This window comes from Rhinolophus sinicus, linkage group LG01, assembly GCF_036562045.2.
Source record: "Rhinolophus sinicus isolate RSC01 linkage group LG01, ASM3656204v1, whole genome shotgun sequence".
In the NCBI taxonomy this organism is placed as follows: Eukaryota; Metazoa; Chordata; class Mammalia; order Chiroptera; family Rhinolophidae; genus Rhinolophus; species Rhinolophus sinicus.
The window spans coordinates 193,358,323-193,379,913 of record NC_133751.1 but is presented as its reverse complement, the minus strand read 5'-3'; the positions used below and the strand labels follow the sequence as shown (position 1 = coordinate 193,379,913).

At 44.6% G+C, this 21,591-nt stretch overlaps 1 protein-coding gene and 1 long non-coding RNA gene across 4 annotated transcripts in view; one reads left to right on the top strand and one right to left on the bottom strand.

Annotated features, from left to right (window-relative positions):
• Positions 1–21,591, top strand: part of NHEJ1 (non-homologous end joining factor 1) — a 71,357-nt gene that overhangs the window by 38,705 nt on the left and 11,061 nt on the right. The window lies entirely within an intron of this gene.
• LOC141567267 (uncharacterized) lies at positions 7,382–12,386 on the bottom strand. The gene is made up of 3 exons (XR_012489785.1): positions 12,143–12,386; positions 9,831–9,917; positions 7,382–7,933 (listed from the first exon to the last, which is right to left on the bottom strand). It is a non-coding gene; the product is annotated as an uncharacterized LOC141567267 (long non-coding RNA).

The window sequence follows — 21,591 nt, the reverse complement described above, 5'->3', positions numbered from 1 at the left end:
AAATTGTCCCTCTAATCATCACAGCTTTCAAGTGGATGGCTCCGCCCAAGCTCAGGTCATTGACTGCATTTCTTCCTCCCCAGATCTGTAATAATAGCACTACCACTTTTCTTTCTAATTAGGCCCTAATTGAAAACTGGTTGCATTTGGACTTTTCTTCTTCTGTTCTGCTTTTTAGTTCCAGTGGTGGAAAAACATTCAGCTGAGGTTTGGGTTTTTCCTTTCTTTCCCCCCATCCCTTTTTTCTTCTCCTCCTTCTACTTCTTTTTCTAAATATGGTGGGATTCTTTTGGAAACGCTGTCCCCAGCCTGTTGGAGCCCCACTCACAAACCCCAGCCTTCCCCGAGAAGACCGGGTCTTTTCAAGTGGTTTGCGTTGAACACGTCGGAGGCCCCCAATGCCTGTGACAGTTTCTGTTAATTATAGAGGCTCTTTCCCCCCTCTCACATTAGTCAAAGGAGTTTTGTGTGTTTTAACAGCGTTTTCCCTTGGCTTGAATAAGACTCTGTTCAGACATTTCCTAGCTCTGGTGAGACGGCAGCACTCACTGGTACCCGGTAGCAACATTTCCTTATTTGCTTCTCTAGGGGCTTCAGAGATTACAGTGGAGGGATGCTTCCCAGTATGCCTGAAATTGAGTTGTTTCTGGATGAGAGACACAGTTCCTACACAATCAAACACTGCTGCAATGGGCGGCCTCAGATATAAAATAGATACGCACTTGTGTGTGCAGATGTCCTCCGGGTCATGGTGTCTCTTTGTGCTTTCACTGTGCTCCCAGCCTTACCCAGGCCCTGTGTACGAGTCCCCTTCTTGTCCTGGGGGTCCTGATTGTTGGGTGACACCAGAGCACTTCCGGGGATGCTGCTTTCCATTTTCTGTGTCTTAGGCCTTCACATTACCTCTTGGAGGCCTTTGGAGCACTTACACTGCCGCCGTCTTTAATGTGAAAGTGCCCTTCTGTCTTGAAGCCCCCAAGAATGACATTTTGCTTGCTTAGGCCAAGACATTCTAAATAGGAACCAGCCCTGGTACAGGGTCTGTGGAGGCACTTCTCTGAGATCCATCTACCCGTTTGGTTAGGAGAGAGGAGGGGACCACTGAAACAAGCAGTATTCAACTAGAAATCCTATGTGGGGCGGCATTTTGCTGAATTTTGTTGAATGCAGGCAGCTTGAGGTTCGTCTGGGAGGGGATCAGCAGGGTCTCCACATGGAGCTGTGGCTGGAGAGGGATAAGAGACTCCTCACAGGCAGAGCGGCCTTGGATGTGTCACTTCTAATTGCTGGATGATAATGGCTTGTCCCACTGTGGGCATTATTGTTCTCTCAGAGATTTACTTGCCATGAACTCAAGAATGATTTGCTTTTGAAGATGCTTGTTTCCAGCTCCTGCACCATTTCCCTGGCCTAGAAACCTCCCTGTCTGAGGCACTGATTTTATTTGGATGAAGACATTGTGGGGCAGACTGATAGACTGACAGGTTCTATTCAGGGCTTCTCCTTTGAGCTTCAGAGCGTACTTAGCGTGCGAAAGATGAACTTTTTTGGAGTATTAAATGGGTGACAGTCTTCATTATGGTAACTCTCATTTCCCCTTTTCCAGAAGTACAGAATACTTGAAAATAATATCAGTTCTGGCTGTAGCATAATAGGTTTGGCAAGGAATCGTAGGCCATCCCGGGAAGGTCAGCTAGCTCAGCTTCTCCATAGTTTATAGAAGATGGAACTAAGACCCGTGGAGGGAGAGTCATTGCTCCTGGGAAAGATGGGGGTGCAGTGGACAAGACTCTTCTACTGAGTGGGTGAACCTGGAGGCACATCACTTCTCTGGGGCCCCCGAAGAGGACAGAGCCCTAGGAAGAGGGTTATGGAAATTCATGATGATTACATTTATTAAAAAGTTCTTGGATCCGAATTCAGGGAAGCTGGTTCCCCTCCTGGAGTATAATTTCCCCGTTCTTTTCCTCTTTTCTTTCCTGTCTGTCTCCCCCTCCCCATTTGCTCTGGAGTCTGTGCTTCAGCACGTATTTGGTACACCAAACGCAAAACACCATCCTGCCCTGTGACCACAGAGACTGCAGCGTTGGAAATTCCTCCTAAATTGCTGACATGGTTGTGCTGTACATTGTTTATATTTTATGACACACGTTTCACAATATAAACTGTGATATATTAAGGTAAAACATTGAACAAGTGAAGCCGAGTCACAAATACTAGTGACGTGTCTAGTTAGCACTGAGCAGGTAAAGGAGTCTAACTTCATCACTACCTCTTTCGGTGCCATAAAGTGACAGACGCTTGTCTACCCCACACCTTGAAGGTGCAGAGTGTAAACAGTGTACCACATAAAGGCACAGGAGCTTTCTGTCACACCGGGCAACTAATTTCAGCAAATCTTTTCATGTAGTTTTCAAAGTAGTTTTATTTGAAATACTTTCAGATTCTGATTCTTGGTGGCATAACTCTTGGGGGGTGGGGGGGAAGGGTATCATCGTGTCCTGCTAGGCAGAGGTTGGATCCAGACTTTTTATGCTTATTATTCATTGTGAAAGCCATGAGCGTAAGGAAAGTATAAAAGAGGATGAAGGCATCAGAGATTTTGAACAGAACTAAGTAGCCCAACATCTGTGATGTTTGTTCCTGAAAAACTGTGGGTAGCCAGAGGTTAGCTTTCATGGAACTAGGATTGATGAGTCCTTTCTCCCTCTGTGTAGTGGGACCTTTTGCAGCTGGGAGCATGGCTTTGGGGGCCTACTTCAGCAAGCTGGGCTCCCTTTTATCCTGCAGCAAGAGAAGGATTTAGGTGTATGCCGTTAGGAGGCTTCGAACAAGTTCAAGGGAAGCTCAGGTTTTCCCTTCTGCTCCCTGGCTTTGCTCTTAGAGAGACTGCAGTTTATTGGCCAGTTTGGAGTATAAAGGTGCACAGTTAGCTGGGATAGAATTAATAAAAGTAATGATTTATACCTGCACGGTGTTTACGGTCGGCAAAGTACTTTCACATACGTTGTTTTCTTTTGGTTCTGCCTCTGTGAATTAGGGCAACGTTTTTGTATTATTACCCCTATTTTATAAATGAGGGAAGTGGGGTCCCAGAGTTTCCCGAGGTTACATAGCAAGTAAGCAGCAGAGCCAAGACTCAGACCAGGTCAGTTTAGATTGTTCCATTAGGTTAAGTTGGTCACCTGGTCTTCTACCTTATGACTCTTGGTTTGACCAAGGGCCAGGGTTCAAAAGGATAAGCTCCCCAGTGTTCTCGCCATTCAGTTTCAATCTCTGTTATATTTCTCACTATTTTTAGCAATTTTTATTTCTTTCTGACACTTTCTTTTTCCTCTCTTACCCCTAACTTCTCTGACCCCCCACTTTCAGAGACTGCCTTATTTGCTTTCCTAGAAATTCCTCTTTTAAGGCTTTTGGGAACTTTGACCTACCAGTAGTAACTACGTTTAAGAGAGTGTTTAAAATCTCTCCTGCCCCTCTCATTCATCCCCCACCCCCAAAGCGTGGCCTCGCCCCATCCTGCCATCATGCTGGCCAAGCGCGTGGGGCAGCTGTGGTCAGTCCCATTTATAAAACTGGTAAATATGGGACCGGTTTCTGTCCCCTCCAAAGGTCAATATTTGTGCAGAGTTTAATTTTAACTTAACAAGCAGTTGTTTTCTGCAGCTGCCCTGGTGTGTTGTGTTGTGTGCTTTCCTTTCCCCTCCTTCCCACTGACTGTATGCGTGTGTGTGTGTGTGTGTGTGTGTGTGTGTGTGTATCTGTGTATCCGTGTTCACGCTGTAGACTTAGTTCTGGTCTTCAGAACCTGCAGCCCCCGGGCTTGGCCATGCTCTGTCTCACCAAGGGCATTTGGGCTGAAGGGAGCTGGATAAGGCCTTGCATGTGGAGATCACAAGCTTTTTATAGAGGTCAGGGGACAGAGACCCTGGTGTTCGGTAATCCTAACGTCATCATCATATCTTCCTTTGCAGGAGAAATTCCAGCATGCAGGATTTGAGAGATATGGTCCCCTCTTTTAAAATCTGCAGTGTCCCCCTGCATTGCTTTCTAAGGAGTGTTAACCCCTTATCCAAGAACACTGGGTTCTAATCTCAGCAGCCGCTTCTTGAGTGAGATGAGGGAAATGCATACGGTCACGTCTTAAGGCCTCTTCCAGCTCTTAACGTCCTATGGTTTTATGAATAATAGGACATTGGGCCGGGTATCAAGAGTAACTTCTATTCCAGTTTCTAGCTATAGAATCATTTAGAAAATGATCTTTCCCTCTGTTCCTTAGTTAAGGGGATGTGACCTTTGTTCCTGACAAGGATTTTGTGTGAATGGATGAGATTTTATTTAAAAGAACTCTGAGCTGTTTAAATAAAGAGAAATGCTTTAATACTAAGCTCATCTTACCTACCTGTGTCCCCTTTCACCAAGCTGCTTAAGTTTTTTCAGCTTGGAAGCATGTCCCTGACTTGGACACGTAGTCTAACAGGTGATCAGCTCAACTCTTCAGAGCGTAGGACGTGAAATGGAGGAGGAGCTGTCAGGAGGTGGCATGTGGGCCCCAGCCCCAGCCCCAGCCCCAGCGGCCACCTTCTTACTCTTCCTGGAACGTACTAGACGTGTGACCCACCTTAGGACCTTCGTACTTGCTGGTCCCGCGGCTAAGAATGCTCTTTCCCCACATATCTGCATGTCTCATTCCCTCTCTTCCTTCAGGCCTTTCTTCCTGTGCTGTCTTCTAGCTGAGGACTTCCTGGCCACCCTCTCGACAGTGTCATCCCCACCTCTCGCCCCACCCCCACCAGCACTTTCTGTCCCCTTTCCCTGCTCCGTTTTTCTCCTTAGCCTTATCATTACCCAACATACCATGCATTTGGCTTTTTTTTATTACGCTGTTTTTCTCCCCTGCGAAGGCATGGATTCTCAATGAGGGCAGGGATTTTTGTCTGTGTGTTCACTGCTGTCTCCCCAGTGCCCCCAGAACAATGCCTGGCACACAGACGCTCTCAAAAACGTGTTTGTTGAATACGTGGAAGGAAGGAAGGGAGGGAAGGAGAAGTAGGCCCCCTACACTGATGATTCTTCATCGGGGGTGTGTAACCCATAGGGGAGGTGCTCAGGAGGATTTGGAGCCTTTTTCAAACTATTCATATCCTTGCCAAAAAAATTCTGTGTAGCCCCTCTACTCCAGAATGGTTAGGAATTATTGCATAATGACCTGTAGTTACTGACAAAAATATGTGGTATGCCCCTTGTATGTTGGGCGGAAAAAAGTTAGGAACCACTGTCCTAGGCAGCCTGGCAGGCCTGTCCCCTCCTGGACTGTGAATGGCAGGCAGCCTCCATGGCTAGCAGGAGATTTGTGTTTTTCTCCTCCTTCCCACCTTCCCTACCTCCTATATACCCCCAACCCCTGCCTCCGTGCCCCTCCCCTTTCCTTTATTCTCAGCCAGACACCCATCCGCCTGCAGCACACAGAGGCTGCCTACATTGTGAGTGGATGTAGTTGGGACACAGAGAGCCCTTGATGGCAGCAAGCGCTTCTTGTGACATCAGCTCTGTGGCTTTAGGGGGAAGGCTGTGGCTCTGGGTCCCCAAGGGAGGGGGCTGTTTTTCTCTTCTTGATCGTTCACGTTGGTGCCCGTCTGACTTATAAACTTTAATGGCCAGTTTTAAAGGTTACTGCCATGGGGCACCTTTGTTGCCAGTTTTAGTTTTTTAATTTGGAAACTTTTTTTCCCCTTGTGGTCTTGGGAGGAAAGATTTGGGGCCATTTGGGGCTGGGAATCGGTATTTGTGGGTGATGATGAGATAGCACAGCAGCGTTCTGGTTCTGGCTCCAATAACCAGAATCCCTGGCACATTATCCAGTGGCCCAAATGAACCCCCAAAGGAGAAGGGGAAGACTGACATTGAGATGTATAGGCTTGGGCAGTATCGGTCCCGGATATAGAGCATTGGGAGCTTGGTGGGCTCTCTGAGGAGAATGGTAACCAGAACACTGAGGCACTGGGAAAGGAAGGAGACTTCTGAGTCTTTTTGTAAGCCTCTTAACTCTTCCTTCCCCTTGGACCCAGGGCTGCGCTCCGAACGTGAGCATCGTTGACAGTGGTCAGGTTTAATTAGGTTGGAGACAAGGCTGCAGATATAGAATTGATAGTCGAGAATACGGCCCATTGGTGGTTGCCCCAGAAATAACAGAGAAAGCTCCACTGGGTCTTTCTGCCAAGAGGAACCTGCTATAGGAGGAAGGGACAGCTCAGATCTCCAAGATACGCAGTACGAGGGCCGGCCCTTCTGGACATAATATAGGGTCTTGGATTCAGATCTCACTCCTGGCTGTTCCTCCGAGGCTGGACAAAGCTGGATTTGCTTCTTATTCCCTGTGTTGCAGGGCGGGGGAGGAGGTGTGGGGGTTGGCTCGGGGCTGGGCCACAATTAGTGACCTGGAAGCTGGGCTGGGCACCCAGAGGCTATAAATAGCAGACATGGAGCAGTCGCTGAGCGGACTGGAAGCCCAGCCAGACTAGCCGCGTTTCAAGTGGTCTGGGTGGGATTTTTTTTTCTCTGTTAACCATTTGTACATCTGGTTTCCTCAGTGTTGGTGGGGGCAAAGGAGGAGGGTGGGGTTGTGAACAGAACCAGAAGTTCATATGTGAAGTAGCTCCTTGATTAGTTTTGCTATATGTGTATCTTGGAGCTAGGGTCCTTAGTAGGCATCTGGGAGTAAGAAACGTAGCTGCTGGAAGATAAGGTCTCCGAGCAGGACGTGTAGTCTGGGCAATGCAGAAGTCCTGCGGGGCCCCTGTCACTCATGGACGGTGGGTGTTCCTGAACAGGGAGCTACTCAGATTATCTGGGAGTAGGCCAGGGCTTATCATTTCTCAGTACTCTATGAAACTCAGTACCACAGTACCTAGGCACTCAGTACCACAATCCCTCTGTCGCAGCCTAGCCAATCTGCTCACCTTCCTTGCAGGCAATGCTTATTTTCGCTTCTTTGCATTTGTTCCCGTTACCTGCCCTGGACTTGAAGTCAGATGCTTTGATTTGAATTCAAGTTCTCCCACTTAATTTGTTTGTCACTTGGACATATTATTTATGCTCCCTGGGCTTCTGTGTAGCTCATCTGTCAGTGAGCAATTTTGATAGAATACACCCTAAGGTTCCTTCTAGCTTTTATAAACCTGTCAGTTGATTTCAGTCAATCCATTTCTATTTTTCTTCTTCAAGAAGAAAAGTCACCTCTGCCAGGAAGCCTTCCCTGAACTATCAGTTCAATCTTAACCTTCATCTCACTTCACAGACCATTAGCAGTTACACGAATAGTGTATCCAGTTTTCTCTTGCGTTTATCATCTGTTTCTTTGCAATTATTTTCTTGCTATTTTCACATATTTATATTTTGTCTCTTCAAGTAGATTACAAGTTCTTTGAAGCAGGAAACCATATCTTCTTGGCTCTACCACTCACAGCACTTACTGTTAATGTTGTAGGAACCATTGAAGCCCACTAAAACTTCCCGAGAGGCAGGCAGGCAGGCAGACTTGGAGTGGAATGGGAAATAGGAAGAAATGAATATGTTTTCGGCAAACTCCACTTTGAGAGGTGCCTTTGTTAGAATAAAATGGAAAGTGGGGAATGAGAACACAGATGGGAGATTTCATGCATTTCACCGAACCATGGGATTCCAGTGCCACTGCTTCGCTGATTCTCTTTCTCCCTCCTTTTTCTGCTTTCATCTTCTCTTGAAGGTGCTTTTACTTATGGGTGCAGTGTGAATCAGTGGGGTTTTTTGGACACTGCTTTAATAACGCTGAGTATGGGGCTGTATTTTGTGTAATGGTAAAAGGACTTTCTGTTGCAAGCATAGGCTCTTTGTATTACGTTTCAGTTCTTCTAGTTTCAATAATCCATCTGTGTATAGACCTCCTGTATGCCTGAAAATGAGGATAGGATAATAACACTTGTTGATATCTGTGAAAATGTATATGACATGGTTTTATCTGAGTCCAAGGAGACCAGTGTCTCTCCTGGTCGGCTTTCCTGTCGCAGGGCTTTGATCTTCCATCCTTTGTTTCATCCTTTCTCCTACTTTTAGGTCTTTGGACCAGGCTAAACAATTCCTCCCCTCTTGGGTGTTTACACTCTCCCAGTGTTAGCAGAAGGTTATCGTGTCTGGTCTCAGACGTCACTTAGGCCATCTGCCTAGCTTATGCCCCTAACTGTTCCTTTTTCATCCTTTCCTCTCCCACCCCAAGTCAGTTATGCTACTCTTCCTGGCGCTCACTCACACACTCTCTCCAGTTTTGGTGCCAGAGTGCCCGATACTGGGCACATGAACCAGGCAAGGTCTCCTTAAACTAAGGGAAAGAGACCGTTTCTCTACCTTCAAGCCATGATGCCTTTCAGCCCTGGGATTTGAGGCAAAGGACTTGATTTCGTGGGTATTATCTTTCTTTCAGTTCATTCGTGTAATAAACATTTATTGAGCACCCATTACATGCTGGCTTCTTATTAGACACCAAGAATTTAATTCTATTTTATTAAATTCAGCAGACATTTTAGTAATTACTATTTGCAAAACATTATGTTAGAAGATGGGGGTTCAAGAATAACTGAATTCAGAATTTGCCCTCAAGGAAGTGATAATCCAGGAGAAGCGTCAGACATATAAATACTGAACTACAATGCAATGTAGAGGGAAATGAGAGCAAATCTAGGTCCAAGTAATGTGCTTTGGAAGAACAGCACTGATTTCTGCTTTAAATATTTTTGAGAGCCTATCGTGTGCCAGTCACTGTTATAGATGCAGTGATAGAGCAGTGACCAAAACAAAGTTTTGCTCTCAGGAACCTTGCAGTCTAGTGAGTTGTCAAAATGAATGTGGCATTTGTTTTCTCTATCCCTTTGCTGTTAACATTCACCATACTTCTTACTCTACTAAGTCCTTTGAACTGAAAAAAAAAAAAGTCCCTTAACGCTGGGCATTGTCATCTCCTTAGTTGGTGCCATCTATATCTTTCTAGATTGTTTGTTCTTAGCCACGTTTTTGACAGATCAAAAACAGACCAGATTCTGCCCAAACCTGAGACTGGTACTGACAGCCGATACTTTTGACAAACACTCCATGTCATTAGAAGATTAGGAAGTGTCTTCTATTTTAGTGTTATTTTTATTTTGCAGCTTAGTTTTCAATTCTTTGAACATTGATAATCTGTATGAGTAACAAATGGTACCTGTTAACCTAGAAAATGTGATTAATCAGAATATCCCCTTCTCAATCCAGCAAGCGATCAGCACTCACTGTAATCATGTTTACCTTGGCTAAACCGTCTCCATTTCTTTCTGTTACTGTGCTGATTCTCAGGGCCCATCTTCTGCCCAGCTGATGTGTGTTTCTGTTTTACCCATGGTCTCTTCATGGCTTTAGGCCATTTTAATTTGGTCAAGTTAAGCCTTTCTTCCCAAGTCTGCAATTGCCTTTGCCTCAATTCTAAGAGAGGCTGACAGTAGGAATGAATCCAAAATTCCATTCATTTTATATTCACCACATCTGGGTTTCTTTTAGCATCATTTTTCCCCTTGAGAACATTTTCAAGGTTCTCCTAATTTTCTAGTGGTTTTTTTTTTTTTTTTTTTTTTTAGTAGTGGAAGGGTGCCGTTTGGAAGATTACTAAGACATTTCCAGAACTGATTATCTAGTCTTGAATCTATTTATGTAAATCCCTCCTTCTCTACCACCTTCTCTCAGTTAGTAAAATCATTTTCCTTTCCTCTCTTCATTTACTGTATAAGCATCTTAGTCTTACGACCCGAGTTGTTGGTGATACTTACCCTCTGTTCCTCTTTGTTTCTCAGGGAACCGTTGATTCTCCAAAGAGGAGTCTTGATATGTCTTGCATTCTCTTGTAAGGGAACGCTCTAGGGAGAGAGAGCAGCAATTCCTTTTCATGTCTCTTGATTTTACTTCTGAGTTCTATCAGTTCTGGGGAGCTCTCGACTTCTGTGATTGCCAACACCATTCTCAACCGCTAGGGGACACTCTGTATCCCTTGGCTCTTTTGGAATAATTGTGGGGAGAAATCTCCCTTTTCCTTTAGTCAGTCTGTATCTGGTCCTGGGGTCACCGCATTGGGTTGTGCACTGCACAATTGCAATGAGTTCCATTCACGTGAAGGATGATGCCCCTGGTGTCTTGCAATGCAGTGGCCCTGCCTTGAGCTCAACCACGGCAAGGTCAGGATTTGTTTTCAAACCTTAGTCAAAACAGAACCCAAAATACCAAAACCAGAACCCCCCCCAAAAAAGAAAGTTTCTATAGGAATAAATTCTTCCCCACACTATCATTACATCCTTCATAGAGATAATGCAAGTTCTATTAAACACACACACGCGCGCGCACACACACAGGTTACATATGTGTGCTCTGGAGTTAGGCAGACCTGGGTTTGAATCCTCACTGTACCACTTACTGGCTGTATGACTTGGGTTGAGCAAGTTACTTAACTTGTCTAAATGGGGAATCCAGATTCAGGTGGTCTGGGTTCAAAACCCTGGTTCTACTCAGTTACTAGCTGCGTGACTTTGAGAAAGTTACTTAACCTGTCTGGCTTCAGTTTCTTTTTGTATCAAATGGGCATATTAATCCCTCTATAGAGCTGTGAGAGCTCAGTAAGATAATATACTTCCGTACTTTTTATAGTATCTGGCACATACTAAGCATTCGAAAGTGTTGTTATGTGTGTGATTATTGTTCTCCTATTTCTTTCCCTTTAGCAATCAGTATATTTAATGAGCATGGTGTCCTCTTGGTTCAATGTTTATGTATATAGACGAATTTGAAAGCAGTTTTCGTTATTCTTAAACTGACATCCCCCCCCCACCCAAACAAACAAACAAACCACAAAGGACTTCACATTAAAACAAGATTGAGAGTCTCTCCACCTATCAGTCAGCAGAAATTTAGATTGGTTATTATAGCTTTGGCAGGAGTATGTGGAATTAGGCACTCTTTATACAATTTTGTTAGGAGGCTAAATCGATACATTATTTTTGGAGGGCAAATTTTTGTCAGTTTCAGATACACCCTTTCGTCCAGCAGGTAGGAATGTAATCTGTAGAATTATGAACATGCGAAGAAGGCTGCACAAGTATGTTCAAAGCAGCATTGTTTATAATAGGGGAAAGTGGAAACATTTTAAGTGCCCATTGTTAATGTAAATTTGAAAAAATTATGATTTATCCAATCACTGTGAAGCCATTAAAAAGAGTGAGGTAGACCTGTATGTACCTTGAAAAGATGGCCATGATATACTATTCAGTGAAAAAAGCAAAATGCAGAAGGAGATATATAATGTGATCCCATTTGGGGGAAGGAAAAACCACCTTTCTGTATGTATGTTCACATAAGAATAGAAAAAAGTCCGGCAGGATACACACCAAATCGAGCACAGTCATTACCCGTGAGGAGGGGTTTGGAAGTGAAGAGACGGGGTCTTTTACTTATACACTTCTGTAGTGTCTAAACTTAAGTGTTAATAAGTCAGTGTGTGTTTTTGTAACTTTTTTAAAAGGAAAAATAAATGGATGAGTTTACCCAGCACCATCTTATCCTGATAAGAGATCTTTGCCCTTTCTTAGCTCAACTGGTTTAGCTTCCTGGACTCAGTAGCCCAGGTTCCCTTCCTCAGCCCTGTCTGGCCCTGGGGGGATTCTCAGCCTGTCTGGAAATTTATTCGAATTCTCTTCCAGAGTGAACAGGTCCTCTGGGTTCTTGGCCATATTTCATTGTCACTTTAGAGCCGCTCTGCTCTTTTAGTACACCTTAATTTCTAATCCTCTAATGAGGAAGGCACTTTCCTAACTGGCCCTAAGAATTCTACATAGGGCTTTAGGCCTGTCTATACCAAGTTCGCACAAACTTCACCCTTCCTTGAAGGTTTCCTTAGCTCCTGGACCCTTGAAAACCCTGTTCTCAGCTCTTGATAGAGGCGCGTCTGTTTGGTTGACTTCCTGATAGTAAAGCTGGTACTGTTCTTTAGTGAAGCTTAGAAAACTATCCTTTTATTCTAGACTAGTTTTAGCCCAGGGGTGGTAATTTCAATGTGACTTCTAGTAGCGTTGCCACATTTCAGGCATATTCTTACCTGCGTCCACCTTCTTGCCAAAATCCCAGAAGGCTTCCTTCTTCTCTGGTTTTGAAGCTCTGTGTCCACTGCAGCACGGCTCTCCTGAGCAGACCTCCCCCTGGATTCCACCTTCCCGGTTGAGGGACACATCTCACACTTCCTCGCTCTGTCCTCGTTTCCCACCCTTCCCCGATTTCTGAACCCTTCCACTGTGCCTTCTGGAATAAATGGTGTGACATCAGCAAAATCTTCTCTCCAACCTCTTCTCTGAGTATTCCCTTCTCCTTTTTGCTCAGAAACTTGGCTTTCCCCTGAGGATACTTTTTCCTCTGCAGCCTTCTCACATGGTGGCTATTTCTTCTCCCATAGTCCTCTTACTGCTGAGTGTGGATACGTGCCCTCCTTGCTTCTAATTGCTTCCTCGCCATTCTCCCTCCTCTTCCCTAAAAAGCACGGCTTTGCGTCTCCTGTCATCAGATTACATGCCATCCGGTGCGCCTCGTGTTTTGGTAACGCACTGACTGAGTCATCCTGGAGGACTTTAGCTCCTGACTCACTGCCACTTTCTCCAGTTTTCTCTAATTGTCTTGACATCCGCCCTGTCTCAGTCACTGATTTCTGTGGACATGCTCTAGAACTGTGGTTTTCAACAAGGGGACATTTTGCCCTCAGGGCACATTTGGCAATGTCTGGAGACATTTTGGGCTGTTACAACGTGAGAGGTACTACTGTCTCCTCGTGTGGTGGGGAGCATCCAGGGACGCCGCTGATCGTGTCCCCCACGACAAAGGATTGTCTAGCCCAAAGTGTCCGTAGAAACGCTGCTGTTTAGAAACTCTAGAGCCTATCCGAGACCTCGTCCTTGCCAGTAACTGCTACCCCCTCATAAGCTCAGCTTTGTACACCCTACTTTCCAGCCACTTCCTCCTCTTATTGTTCCCACTCTCCTTCTCTGCCTCCACCCAACATTCCTTTAATCCCACAGAGACCTCCAGTCCATTGATCTTTCCCTCCTTTTCATTGTCCTGACTCCTTTGATGTCCTGCTTCCCTTCCTTACCCAGCTTCTATGGTCAATCATTATACCATGTTTCCCCGAAAATAAGACCTAGCCGGACCATCAGCTCTAATGCGTCTTTTGGAGCAAAAATTAATATAAGACCCGGTCTTATTTTGCTATAAGACCGGGTTTTATCTTGATACTGATTTTATCTTATATTGATTTTACTCCAAAAGACGCATTAGAGCTGATGGTCCGGCTAGGTCTTATTTTTGGGGAAAAAGGGTAGTCACTTCCCTGCGTGCACTCTTCATTCTAGGGCTCATCTCTTGTGTTGTGCACGGTTAAACCCAACTCTTCTACCTCTTCCATACCTGCACATGCAGCCAAATGTAGTGAGAAATAAAACATAACAATCATGCTGATCAGTTTCCGTTTAAATTCTTGACCATGAACCTCGAATGCACCCTTAGTCATATCATACTTGTACTTCTCTAACCCGTTCACTCTTCCATCATTCTAGATGGCTTTCACACCGTAGTCTCTTTCCTCAAGTCCCTATCACCTTAACCTTGCTTCCATTTTTCGTGGGGAAAAAAGAACAATGAATCAGAAGTGACTTGAACAGACTTACACCACTTCTCCTGACTGCTAACATATATGCCCTCATACACTGCCTTTCTACTGTTTGCACAGATGAAATGAGCTGTCTGCCCGGACATTAGATTCCGTGTCACCTATCAAAAACTTTTTTCCGGTAATTCTCCTCTCTCTAACTTTTTGCTTTCTATAGGTTTGTCATGTTTACATATAAATGTGCTATTACTATTTTTCCCATTTAAAAACTCCTCCCCTTGATATCCCGATTTGCTCACCAGTGACTACTCTGTTTCTTTGCGCCCTTTGCTGCAAAACTTCTTGCCAAGAGTTGTCTGTTTCTATTGTGTCCCTCACTTCCAGTTCTCTCGTTAAAGCATGCAGCTTTGACTTCCATCACTCTACTGAAGTTGTTTTTGAAAAGGTCACTACTGACTTTCTCATTGCCACGTCCGATAGTTCTTGGTTCTCATCTTGTTTGATCTACAAGTAACCTTTGATACAGTTGGTCACCCAGGTCTTCTTGACACACTTTCTTCGTCTGGCTTGCAGAGCTGTGCACTTTCCTGGCTTTATTTTCTACTTCGTGGTGACTTCTTCACAATCTCCTCTGCTGTTTTCTTCTCTTCAGCACTAGCTCCAGGCTTAGCCTCATTCCTCCACTGTTCTCTGCCTACATTCATTTGTCAGTGATTGCGTTCAATCTCATGGCTTTAAATACCATCTTTACACCTATGTCTTCACCTCAAATCTTCCCAAACCCCAGACAGTGTTTCCAACCGCTTGTTCAACATTTCCACCTGGAAGTCTAAGAGCCATCTCAAACTCAACATGTTCAACTTGAGCTCCTGACTTGTCTCCTTCTTCCCAACACACATACTCCAAACATGCTTCTATAACCTTCTCCTCCTCATTGATGGCAACTCCATCCTTCCACTTTCTTGGGTTAAAACCGTGGAGTCCTGTTTGACTCTGTCTTTCTCTTATCCCCACATCCTTTCCAGCAGGAAGCTCTATTGGCTCTTCTGTCCAAGTGAATGCAGGCTGCCACTGCTTCTACACGTTGATCTGACCCACCATCATTTCTGCTTAGACGACTGCAGTAGCCTCCTAACTGGCCTCTGTGCTTCCACCTGTGCTCTCCTACAATCTTTTCTTCACTTGGAAGCTGGAGTGATCCTTTAAAGTTCTTACAAAAGTCACCTCGGTAGGTAAACTCAATGGAAGTGGGAAAGGAAGAAAGCTGATTTGGTCAAATGTTTCCTTAGCCTTTCTCCTGTATCCACTGCCCACCTTCCCTTTCTAGGAAGAGATCGATAGTCTTCCACATCCCTAGTCAGCCTTTTCTTTCGATCCTCCATTAGGTGCCTTTCTACTCTGACTAGTGGCCTTTGGGGTGAGGGTGGGGAGACAGTGTTATTCCCTGGGGTGGGAATCAGAGGGAATAAAATTCTTCTCCCATTCTCTTTCTCTGTTTTGGTGGGTTGGAGGGCTGAAGCTTTGACAGATAATGTTTTATTATCAACAGGTGTTCAAGATGCCCTGTAACCAGAGCCTAGATTTGGTCCTTCCTTCATGCCCTCACCTGGAGATGAACCCTGGAGTAGCAGCTCTGTTCCCTAGGGTCAGCCTGGTGTCAGGGCTGCCTGTTCTCGCCTGAGGATAGGGGGTTAGCAAACTCAGTGGGAATCTTAAACCCACAAGATTATGGCTTCCTGAAAGGAAGTGGAGAGTATATCAGTTAGGAAATGCTAAATTAGGTAACCAGGGCATTCTCTCTTCTTCGGTGAAACCTAGATCTAAAAGAATGTGAGATGTACTATATGCCTACAAATGATATGGACATTTTAGTGTTCCAAGACTATAGCCAGGAGAGAGGACAGGTAGTGCAGAATTCCTGGGCTAAGGGACTAGAAGTCTCAGGAAGCAGCTTTTATCCTCAAACCTGTTCACATCCATGTAGGATAATGTTCTCCGAATCAGGCATGTCTTGACCCCTCCGCAGATGCTCTCTATTTCCAGGCCCTTCTCCCAACACCTACCCTCACCACCCTCACAGTGACTTCTGTTCTGAGTCGGGGTCTGACTTGAAATCTATCTTTTAACCTCCATTTTTTCCTCCCTGTATTCCATTTTTTCCTGGTATCTCTTTAGTGCCTTCTTAGGCCTGCTTACTTTTCCCTAGTCAGTGGATTTGAGAGTCATCACTGGACAGTTTTCGGTCACATCCCTCCACTGTCACCTCAGCCATGGGTTAGGCAGGTGCCCTGTTGTGAATGACATTATTTTGAGTTAAACTGGTAGCAGATAACTCGGGCCTCGCAATTGACATTTTAGCGTTTCAACTTCCTAACTCCACAACCTGCCAGCCTTCTGGACTTTCTGGAAAGTGACTTCATATCCAGAATGTTTTCTTGTTTCCTCTGACTCCTTGGGATCCTTGCCCTTCTTTAAGCTTGGAGTCAGTGGGGGCTGGCACTGGTCCTGGGGGTACAGGTCTGGAGAGCACGTCCCTCCATGGACTCACGTGCTTGGACTTGGGTAGTCACTACCAAATGTTGCGGTAATTAATGTTCACTTTTCCATTTGGATGTTTGATTTGGATTTCACTGTGTTTTTTAAAATATATTTTACTAGAAAATATTAAACGCATAAAAAAATATGTGACACATATAAGGAGTAAAGATAATGAAATAAACACCATACCCACCACTCACTGCATTTTTATATACTTAATGAACAGTAATATTCAGTCCCTTGTCCCCTAACTTCTCCTTTCCTGTTTGCCCTCAGTGGGATTACAGACAGTGGCAAGAGCAGCTGGAGACACTTTGAGGATCATTCTATTCCCTTTTCCACATAAGTGGCCCCAGGCATCTATCTGTCTAGTGGGGGGTTAGGCATTGACCAGCGGTGTCACTTTTGTCACAGGAAAGCTGTTCAGGACAGTTTGTGTCCCTCAGTTTCTTCCTCCTCAGTAAAATGGGATATCTAATTGAGCTGCATTTTCCAAGGGGACCTCTGACCATTTTGGTTACTTCTCCTGGCCATTTATGTCTCCCGTGTGCCCTTGTACTCCCTAAATCTAAAGGTCTACAGAGATTCACATAGTACTGGGACTTCTTCACCTATTGTTCTTCCTATTCCGTTTTGTCTGGCTCCTACGAGCTCAGTGTCTAGAGATAAACTGCCCAGGTTTGGCCACCAGGCACAGGGAAGGCCGCTTTCCCTCCTCCCTGAGGCATTTGCCATTATTAATACCTGCAGGTTCCTAGTAGTCAGCAGCTATGGGCTTTATAGAATTGACAGTGTATACACCTTGAGATGTTAGGAATCTATAATCTAGTAGAATATGAATATACACAAATATACATAATATATTATAAATGTATTTCGATTAGCTCATTTTTTTAAGGTATTATGTCAGTAATTAACTCTAAGGAAGAAGATCCCCTTAATTAGCTTAAGTAAAAAGGACATTGATTGAAAAGGCACAGGGAGATCTCCCAGTACCTGATTTCAAGAGAGGTAAGCATGCGTCACGGGAACTGGAAAGGCAGCTTCTTTCTTTGAGATCTTGGAAGTGCTTATCTCTGCCCCTCACAGCCCACCACTGGCTGGTTTGTTTCTGCTCCTGCCCACTATTGACTGACGTGTGCTTTGGCTTGGCTTGCTGCTAACTCTGACTAGCTCTGTGTGGCCTTTCAATTACGCACCCACTGTCATCCAATGAGAGTCTTTATAGCAGGGGTTTTACCCTGGGGTCCACGGGTGCCTTGAGAATCCATGCTTAGAATTCAAGGTTTCATGAGTTGGGTGGGGGAACAAATGGCATCTTTAGTTTCATTAACCTGTAACTGAAATTTAGCATTTCTTTTATTATAAGGGTTAACAAAAACCACCGTGGCATTAGCAGTATCTGTGATTTTTGTCACCAGTAGAAATCACAGATATTTTCCTATCATTTTATGGTTGCTGCAGATATTGTGGAATATAGTTTACGCTCATCTCTACTTGAAATTATGGTTGTTATTAGACCCACTAGTAGTGTCAATAAAGAAGCACATATGTTGTTATATTATAAATCTGTGATTTTTTTTCATATTTGAATAATGACATTTAATTAATTGGTTTCCTTGGTAATTCTATATATTTTATTTTATGCATTTAAAAAGGGTCCCCTGCCTTCACCAGACTGCCAGAGGAGTCCATGGCGTAAAACAAACAGCAGAAACTAAGAATCCATGCTCTGTGACTTGGGTCACACAGCTGATGGAGAGAATCTGGTCCAGGGATTGAGTTCTCTTGGATCAGGTGTCCACCCTTGATCTAATTAGCTGGGGCCAGGTAATTAGGGTCACATAGTACAGATTTGACCCTCTCCCTCATCTTGCCTTTTCAAGGAGAGCTGTGGGTGAGTAGGACATACTTCCAAGGAAGGGAGCTCAACTGAGCTGGCCACCTTAGTTTACTCTGGAGTCATTTGTATGTGATCTAGAGAACAGTTTTCTTCCATAGCCATATTGTACCATCCAGCTAAAAACTACGTGCTATAGAATATCAAAGGCATGAGGAAGTAGAGTGTAGATATATCAATATGAGTTCAGGAAGAGCCATACTGATGGTACTAAGTAACATCATATGACTATGGTAAGAAAACGTAGTGATTGGTGTAATAGCAAAGTTTCGATGTTGAATGAAAAAAAATATATTCCCTTCTTCTCCCACTCAGGATCCTGGATCCTGGGAGAACCACCCTTGCCACATTCATTTTCTCCAGATTATAGGTTGTTCCATGTTGAACCCATCACGGATGGGCTCAGTGTATTCATCTAAGAATTGCAAAGTCCTTACAGCAGGAGAACAACATGATACTACGTGCTCAGAGAGGGGCAAGGAAAAGTGAGGCTGAGGACGTGCGTTCTCCTAACCTGGGGCTGAGTTAGGAATTTGAGTGCAGGGATTTCCAGAGAGCCTCAGTTTCTGGGGACAGCCTCACACAGATTTAGCTGCAGAACATCAGCTCCCACACGATACTGTTCTTGCCAGCTTTCCTACGGTCTCATCATTAATGCTGAGAGCTCTGGCAGCAGCGATTTGGGCTGGGGCTATTAGTTGGCTGGTTCCTGTGGATTTCCCTCCTGTTTTCAACTCAACATGCTGTTCTGATTTCATGGCTATACCTTGACCCCAGCCCCACACCCGGGCCCCACCCCTTGGCCTTGCTTCTGTTTGCCTCCTCGTGCAGGTTCAGAGCCGGGCAGCTTGGGGGCGGGGCTAGGAAATCCCTGACAAGGATGAAAAATCCTGCCTGCTTTCCGCTGTTCTTTCATAGCACACTGTGCACAGACCTGTATGATAGAACTGAACATATTTTGCCAAACATACAATCATTCATTTATTTCTTTGGACCTAGAACAATCTGGCTTAGAGAAGGTGCCAAGTAAGTGATTCTTGAATGAATAAATGTATTTGTTTCTGTGGCTTGAGACTTTTTCCCTGATTCTTCTTTCAGAACATTATCTTCTGCCATTAAGCAGGGATTTATTCTATATGTGTGTGTATGTGTGTGTGACACACTCCCTTGTTCATTCAATACAGTACTTGAAGCAGCTTTTTCAACAATCCTTTGAATTGTATTATCTCCCAGTCCTGGAAAACACTGTTTCCTTGGCCTATCCCCAAAGAGTTTGCAGTGGAACACATTTACTGGAGACTAACACAGCATCCCTAGACCTCAGGCTGGCTTTCGCAGGAAGCACCCTTTGGGATGAAGTCGGTTCAATGGTAGAGAAGCTCAGACGATGGGAAGCAGCTGTCTGAGAATCTCAGGCCACTGAATTTGAAAGGTGTTGAAGGCTTAGCATTTCCAGGTTCAGTTATTCTTTCTTTGTGGGACTTAGGGAGACTCTCACCTCACACCCACCCCAGCCAGTGCATCCCTTGCCCAATACCAACTGTTCTTGCTCTTAGAATGCTGATAGGAAGAGCTTTATAAGGCAAGAACTCGCAGAGGTGGCTCTGAGGTTGTCCTGTGGGCCCTCGCTTAAACTCCACTGGGCTGTGAGCTGCAAAAGGAGGGACTGCAAAAGGAAGCGCTGAGAAGTCCCCAGAGTTCCGTCCTCTTGCTATTGGACTTGGTGAGAGATTGACTGCCAAGGGCACATATCTAACTGGGCTCGTCAGAAGCGGGTTCTCAGCCAGGACTGGGATAAACATCTATCCCAGAGCTCTGTAGAAGTTATAGACTCGAATCTCCGTGAGGGCAGTGGCCATGTCTGCACCCCAGATGGAATTCCCGGCACCTACTTCAGAGCCTGGCACATAGCAGATACTCAGCAAGTATTTGTGGAATGAACCTGAACTCCAGGAGCTCATAGCCTAGCAGGGGAGATAGCAAATGAGTAAACAGATCATTGGAAATTATTACAATTGTTTGGAGAAAAAATCATAGAGTACTACATGAGCAAATACTTGAGATGGCGTGATCAGGAGTCCAGAAGAAGTGATATTTAAACTGAGATCTAAAAGGTGAGAGGGAGCAGCACTAGAAGAACAGGGAAGACAGATACATAGGAGATGCCCTTCAGCCACTGGCCAGTTCGCAGCAAAGCTGAGGAGGAAGTCTGCATGCCTATTTATCTAGCTTCTTGTCGGCTATTTATAGGAAAAAGAAAGGTCTACTGTTGATTCATGGTTCGTCAGTTCACTGCTGCCCCCACCCCACACCGTTCCTTACGTATCCAGCTTTGTTTTATAATGCCGTAGACCGAGCGTTCTTGACTGGGAATCAAAGGCTCCAGTGTGTGCCTGGCCACGAAAAACAATTATTTGTTTATGTGTCTGACTCCCCAGCCAGACTATGAGCTCCTTGAAGGCAGAGAACTCCATCTCATCCTTAGGACACAGCACACAATCTGACATACTCAACAATTTTGTTTAATGAGTGAATTCATAACAGTTAATACTTATTGAGTGCTTTCTATGTGCCAGGCAGTGCAGTGAGCACTTTACATGCATTATCTCATTTAATCCTTACCAGAACTCGATGGTGCATACAGTGTTATTATGCCCATTATATAAGTGGAGCAACTAAGGCTGAGAAAGGTCAAGTAATGAACTTGGGATTTGAGCAGTTCAACTCCGGAACCCATATAGTTTTGCTGAAATAAAGTGCGTTTTCTGGTTGCCTTCAAGTAACTCAGATTGCTTGGAACTTTCAAGGGGAAGGGTTTACTGTGTTACACACCTTATCTCATTTAGCAATCCTTACAACAACTCTCATTGATAGGGATTATTTTACTCATTTATGGAGAGAAAAATTAGGCTCAAAGAGATTAAGTCACTTAAAACGAATATGTAGGTGGGGGAGTTCTTTTCAAAGCTCGGCCTGTGTGACTGTAGATCCCATGTCCTGTCCCCATTCTATGCTCACTCTAGTCACTCGGTCACCAGGCAGGAACCTGCTCCACTGACTATGTTGAAGTCCTTTAACAGCTGGCCAGGCCTATTGGGAGCCTAAGAGTCTATTCCCAAAAGAGGGAACAGTGGAAAACAGAAAGAGGAAAGTGGGAGAGTAGACACTTTCTCTGTTTTTAAATCCTTTGAAAAACTGAGATATAATTCACACACTATAACATTTACCGAAGAGTATATACCAAACGTGTACAGTTCTGTGGTTTTATAATATTCACAAAGTTGTGCCCCATAACTACTGTCTAATTCTAGAACCTTTTCAACACTCCCAAAAAGAAACCCTGTGCCCATTTGCAGTCATGCTCCATCTCTCCTCCCTGCAGCTCTTGGAAATCAGGAATCGACTTTCTGTGTCTGTGGATTTGCCAATTCTGAATATTTCATACAAATGGAAT